General features: G+C 41.5%; 1 protein-coding gene across 1 annotated transcript in view; it reads left to right on the forward strand.

The window, feature by feature from the left end:
• Window positions 1-7,155, forward strand: part of LOC106465859 (valine--tRNA ligase-like) — a 175,961-nt gene that overhangs the window by 118,029 nt on the left and 50,777 nt on the right. The gene's annotated exons all lie outside the window — the stretch shown is intronic.

A 7,155-nucleotide genomic window follows, 5' to 3' on the forward strand; every position in this document is an offset into this window, starting at 1 on the left:
CCTTGAATTCCTGTAGACAGATGCCCCCGACCCCCCCCCACCAGGGTCCATCAGCTGGTCCGCTTGGGCTAAGGTCATCTGAGTACCATTGTTGGGCGTTCTCAACAGGTGTTGTGGACATCGTGTCTAATGCTGGTGTTTGGGTATAGTGCTCAACAAAACACTGGCTTTGCTGCAGTGTCCTTGTTTGACAGTGTAGTGCGTTCCCTCGTAGGATTCCATGGCAGGTGAGGTCAGTAGGCACTGAATCTTTCTTCTTAATTATGGATCTAATCCAAATAATAAGAATGTTAAACTCTGCTAATTGGTAAGCGACCACACCTAGAAGACTCTGACCTGCAGTCTCTATCACAAAGTACACCTGTACCTCGCTTCCTGATCCTGCATTCACTGTCCGATAAATCTTTAGGACAGATGTCTCCCTTTTTTATTCAGAAGGGGTTAGAGGTGCTTGCTGACTCTCCAAAGTCAGTTAAGAAGCTCCGTTCAGGAGACATTTTGGTTGAAACATCCACAGCTAAGCACAGTGAACTCTTCTTGAATTCAAAGGCCATTGGGGATTTACCCATTTTAGGGTACTCCCCACGCTTCCTTGAGTTATTGTTGAGAGGGACTTTAAGTCTATCCCCGAGTCCGAGATCCTTGCTGGTTTCTCCAGCCAAGGAGTTTCAGTAGTTTGAAGGATCTTCACTCGTCAAGATGTTTTCATCACCACGTCCACCTGCCACTGTTAAGGCGGGTTATTTGAATTGTAAGGTACAGTCCTATATTCCCAACCCTTTCAGATGTTTTCAGTGCCAGCGGTTCGGTCATTTGAAGACATCTTGTCATGGTTCCGTGACATGTGCTCGTTGTGGTAGCAAGGACCACGATGCCTACGAATGCAAACTGGACCCCCACTGTGTTAATTGTAGTGGTTCCCACCCCTCGTACTTTATGTCTTGCCCTAAGTGGGTGGAGGAGAAAGAGGTACAGCGTTTGAAGACTGTTCACAACATTTCTTATCCAGAGGCTCGGAAGCTATTGTTCCCTACTCCATCTCGGACATATGCCACTGCACTATGCTCCACTGCTACAGTGGAAGTGCAGACAGACCTTTCCGTGCCTCCATCTGAGTCTTTTTCATGCCATGTGAGGGGTCTTCTGTCCTCCATAGATAATAGAGTTGATAGGTCTACTTCTACTCCAGTCTCTGTCCCCACTATTTCTTCCAGTGACTTCCTGGGTCAACCTCCTTGGGCACCAGCCTCTGGTGTTCGCTCGGGTCCTTCTTTGGCCCATGCAGGATGATCATTCAATCATGTCCTCAGTCGTTGGATTCTCACTCTGATGACAGAGATCTGCCCACTTGATCAAGGGCAGGATCCATGGAGGTCGATCAACCTCCATCTAGTAAAGAAAAATGGTGTGGTCATAAACCGAAGGGTTCTTCACCCTGTTCTCCTAAACCTACATAAAAATGGCCACTTTGATACAGTGGAACTGTCGAGGTTTTTGTTCTAATCTTGATGACATTAAGGCCTTAATTGACTCCTATCATCCCATGTGTCTCTCCTTACAGGAAACATTTCTGAAACCTGCTGATACAGTCACCTTTTGGCAGTTTTCTTTGTACTGGAATGACAGGTTGTGTGATGGGCAGGTACACGAAAGGGTGGCACTGCTGGTCGACCAGCATGTGCCCTCCTTATCCGTGTCCCTCGATACACCCTTGGAGGCTGTAGACATCCGTGTTTCCTTGGGTTGTACCATCACTGTTTGTACTTTCTACCTGTCTCCCGGGGAGACTTATGCTCTCGTTGACCAGTTGCCATCTCCTTTTTTACTTCTAGGAGACTTTAATGGACCAACCACCTCTGGAGTGGTGCTGATATTGATGGGAGGGGTCGTTCCATAGAGCGTAGACTCTCGGATCACAACCTTTCTCTCTTCAATACTGGAACATATACTCATTTTCATGCACCTAGTCAGTCTTTTACTGCCATTGATCTCTCAGTTTGCTCCCCTTCACTTTTCGTGGATGGTCGACAGTGACCCATGGGGCAGTGATCATTTTCCTATCATTATGAGAGAGGTTGGCCATGGTCGATGCCACCCAACCCGAGTGCCACAGTGGAAGTTGGACCAGGCTGACTGGACATCTTTTTACTGCTCTCTCTGAACTTGATCCTACCTTTGTCTCTCTGCCATCAATAAATGATTGTGTGGTTGCAGTGACTATTGTCCAGGCAGCTGCTCATTTTATTCCTAAGATCTCAACACGTTTTCCACGGTATCCTTATCCATGGTGGAATCCTGCCTGCCAGGAGGCATGGAAGGCTAAAAAACAGGCCTGGGATATCTTCCGACAGTATCCCTCTCGTTCTTACCGCATTGGTTATCAGTGGGCCCGTGCCCATGCTCGGCAGGTTCAACATCAAAGCCAAAAGGAGTCTTGGATTAAGTTCACTACTAGCATCTCTTCTACCACCAGTTCCAAAACTGTATGGGACAAGATTTGGAAAGTCACTGGGAGGTATGCTTCACATCATCTTTCCATTTTGCTAACCAATGGCCAGGAAGTTGCTGATGTCCAGAGCATTGCTGATGCTCTTGGCCACAGCTTTTCTCATGTTTCTAGCACTTTTGTTTCTTCCCCTGCCTTCTTCAAGTCTCGGGCAGAGTGATCGCCTCTTTCCTTTCAGGCCAATCATCTCTATGATTATAATCGCCCTTTTACACTGGTGGAACTCAAACTTGGTTTTCATCGGTCTGGTAGTACATCGGTTGGACCTGATGATGTTCATTATGAGATGTTGCGGCATCTCTCTCCTGCCTTTCTTGCTATTCTTCTGGTTAGTTTTAACCGGATCTGGCAGGAGCATGTTTTTCCTGATGTTTGGCGCCAGACTATTGTCCTCCTTTTCTCTCAACCTGGGAAGGATCCCAAGATTACTTCTAATTATCGTCCCATCGCTTTGACTAGTTGTCTTTGTAAGGTCCTAGAGAGGATGGTTAATGCTCATCTTGTTTGGTTCCTGGAATTGAACACACTCCTCTCACCCACCCAGTGTGGGTTCTGTCGACAGCGCTCCACCATGGACCATCTGATTCGACTTAAAACATTGATCAGAGAAGCCTTTCTCAAGAGAGAACACCTTGTTTCTTTGTTCTTCAATCTCGAGAAGACATATGACACTACATGGAGGTATGGAATTTTGCAGGACCTCCACTCCTATGGGTTATGTGGCCATTTACCCATTTTTATTTAAAACATTTTTACTGAACAGACAATTCCAAGTTCATGTGGGTTCAACTCTTTCCCATTCCTTTCCACAGGAACTTGGAGTCCCTCAGGGCTGTGTCATGAGTGTCACACTTTTAATGTTAAAATTAATTCCCTCACTAATAATCTTCCTCCGACCGTTGCAAATGGGTTCTATGTCGACGACTTTCACATCTCGTGTCAGTCGTTGAACATGAAGTTTATTGAGTGGCAGCTTCAGACTGCCCTCAATGGATTGTTGAGGTGGACCACTGCAAATGGTTTTAAATTTTCTTTTTCCAAAACCGTTTGCATGCATTTTTGCCACCAACGGGGTCACCATCCTGATCCCAGGTTCCGTCTCGGCGATATAGTTATTCATGTGGTCCCTTAGGCAAAGTTCCTGGGGCTTATTTTTGACCATAAGCTTAGCTTCATTCCACATATCAAGCACTATGTGTCAAGTGTGCAAGGGCTCCGTGTTTTCTCTTTAAGTTTTTGGGGAGCGGATTGATGTTCTATGCTCAGGATCTATTGTGCCCTGATTTGATCCAAACTGGACTATACGTCTTTGGTCTATGGTTCTGCCAGGACCTTGGCTTTGAAGATGCTGGACCCCCATTCACCATCTGGGGCTTCGGCTCTGCACCATGTCTTTTTGCACTTTTCCAGTCCAGAGTTTGTAGACAGAGTCCCACGAACCTCCTCTTCACCTCCGTCATTTGCATCTTTCTTTACAATATGCTACCAAGCTTCGATCCTTATCACGGCATCCCACCTGGGATTGTCTTTCTTCCTCTGTGGACAATGCTCTTTCAGAACAGACGGTCTGCTATTCCTCCCTTTGGCCTTTGTATCCGGGCGCAACTGGCTGAATTGGGTCTAGCATTGGATAACATTGCTGTCCCCAATGATCAACCCATTCCACCATGGCTTATTACCATCCCTTCCTGTGACCTTTCACTGAGTCATCTGAGGAAGGCGGATACTCTCGATTGGAAGTATCGTCTTCTTTTTGCTGAACATCTTTCAAGCCATTCTTCTCTTCCTATTTACACGGATGGTTCGAAATTGGGTGACTCGGTAGGTTCTGCCATGGTGTGCTGTGGCTCGGTAGTTGCTCGCAGGATCCCCTCTATAGTTTCTGTGTTCACTGCCGAGTTGTGTGCCATTTCTCTTGTCCTGGATCATGTAGAAGCTATGCAGTACAGTAATTGTACTATTTACACTAATTATCTTAGCTCTCTACTGGCCCTAGAATCTCTTAACGTCAGTTCTCACCCTGTTCTCATCTATATTCAACAACGACTGGCCCAATTTTCTTTATCTTCTGCTTCCATCCAGCTACGTCGGTATTCACAGGAACGAGCTCGTTGACACTGCAGCTAAGTCCGTCTGCTCTGTTGCCGTCACGGCCCTGCCTGTCCCGTTCATGGACTACGGTCCTTGTCTTCAAGGCGTGGCTTCGTGCCATTTGGCAGTCAACTTGGGGTGAGCCATAACAAGATTTTCCAGATCAAACCTTCTGTTGGTCTTTGGCCGTCTTGCTTCCGTAAGGATCGGAAGTTGTCCTGGCAAGGCTAGGCATTGGTCACAGTTTTTTAACCCATCATTTTCTTTTATCCGGTATTGACCCAACAATGTGTAGCCATTGTGACACTCAAGTCACAATAGCCCACATTTTACTGTTGTGCCATTGTTACGACCATGAGTGACGGCACCATTTTAGACATGCATTTTTTAAGAGTTTACCCCTGACGTTGGACAGTGTCATTGGTAACGGTGACACTGTCCGACTAGATTGTATTTTTAATTTTTTATGCACTATGGGTCTTTTTAATTGTATATAATTTTTTATCGACATATTTTGGTTTTAACTAGCTGTATTTTTGCATTTTATTCTAATTTACTTTCACTGTTTCTACTGGTTGTTTGGTGCAGATAGCCTCGTTGCTTTGCACCACAAAGCACCAAACAACCAACCAACTCAGCGGTAGAGCAGTGATGTAAAAAGTAGGTTATGAATGTTCACTAATTCTTTAGTATAAATGTCAGCTCTACTACCTTACATTTATGACAAAGAACTAGAGAGTCTGCTCTGTATACCAACCTGAGTTCTGTCACAAGTACAAAATGAGAATGATATTCCCATTAACTCTCTACACAGGCTTGGTCGAATTAACCAACTACTTTGTACTTGTTTAAAGTCATTAGAGTTTTGATACCACTAACTTTTAATATAGATTGTATATTTTCACAAAATTTGGCAGACTTTCAGTAAACATTACAAGTCTTTCACATACAAAAAAACCGATATTTAGTGAAACGTTTTAATAAACTAAAAAGAATTTGTCCATAAATAAATCAAGTCTTTTTCTTGACTAGTCTGAATGCAAAGTGATTTTCATGTTAATATTAAAGATAGTTTTCTTCATCTCAAAAATATCAAATTCTATTTGTGTAATCTCTAAAGCCTCCAAAGTACATTTCAAATGTTTGTTTTCAGTAGAACTTTCTATTTTATCTGTTATTTTCTCTATCTAAACTATACAAAGTTGGTCAATTTGACTGATATTTTAACCACCCAAAAAAAAAATCCAAATTACCCTTTTTCTTTCTACAATGACTTCAAATCTAACATGAAACTACATTCGTTTATCTTCAGTAGCTTAAAACTCGTAACAGTATACATCTACTTATACTTAAAATTTATTGCTTGTCGCTCTTTAAAAGGTGTCTAACTACTGTTCATGCCATTATAAGGTGTAAATCACTTGGGGAACGTGGAGCTAAAATTATGCTGTGAAATCACAATACCCATGAGCTACTCCGAGCTGCTTGTGTGCATGCCTGGTGAAACATTTTTATTATAATGTTATTATTTGTTTTACCTAATCTAACTTTAACTAACTTAAAGAGATTCCTATTTTTATATTTTATTTACTTTTATAATAAATAAAAAAATACACATTAAAAACAAGAAAAAATACGTACCTGTTTTTTTTGTTTTTTTTTTTGCAGTTGACTGTCGATGACACTTAATCCTACTTTTTTATACTAATGGTAGTAATGCACTAAATAATTTTTATTCAATTAAATAATGCACCAAAGAACTTAGAATAATAACATGCAAAATACAGACAATGTCCCATAAGTATCACATTTTTTCTGTCTTTCTAACTATGCGACAAGAATTGTTACAAATTCTTCCAAGCTAGGCGATATGTTTCCCATTGGAACAAAGCTTGTACTAAAAGAGAAATTTACAATTCTCTGTTCAGAAAACATAATATAATACATTATTTGATAGATGAAAAACTTGGTTTTCTGTTGGTTATAATTAATACAGTATTAAATCTATTAACAAATCCTGAAAGAGAGGATGTGAAAGGCGAGTGTGGCAAGAGGGCTCTGATTTTCTATTTGATGGCTCTGTAACCAAAGAGGATTGAAGACTATAAAAATTATGATTTGTCTGAGCGATGACAATAATATAGTGAGCCATTTACGTTAAATTTTGTACTTATTGGAGGGGTGGTGAATAAAGTAGAGAAGAGGATATGCCTGAAGAAGAAAATGTCACATTTCTCACACTAGGAGAAATTCAGGATTTTTTTAATATTGCCTTATGAAATTTTAGAACTTAAAACTTACTATACTATTTAAATATGCATTATTAGCTATAATTTTATGATATACTAATTGGTATAACATAAACAAAAAGTAGTTTAATTCATTTTTGAATATAAGTCACTAAAAATCACTTTACATGCGAAGTAAAGGATGCCCTATAATGGCTGGAGACGGCTTGAATGGGTAATGAAGAAAAACTTTAATATTAGTTTAACATAACGGCAAATGTACAATGTTTCGACAAGGTTTTTGTATTTGATGATGACAAAATCTTGTCC

Source organism: Limulus polyphemus, unplaced genomic scaffold (genome assembly GCF_000517525.1).
Source record: "Limulus polyphemus unplaced genomic scaffold, Limulus_polyphemus-2.1.2 Scaffold2077, whole genome shotgun sequence".
NCBI lineage: Eukaryota > Metazoa > Arthropoda > Merostomata > Xiphosura > Limulidae > Limulus > Limulus polyphemus.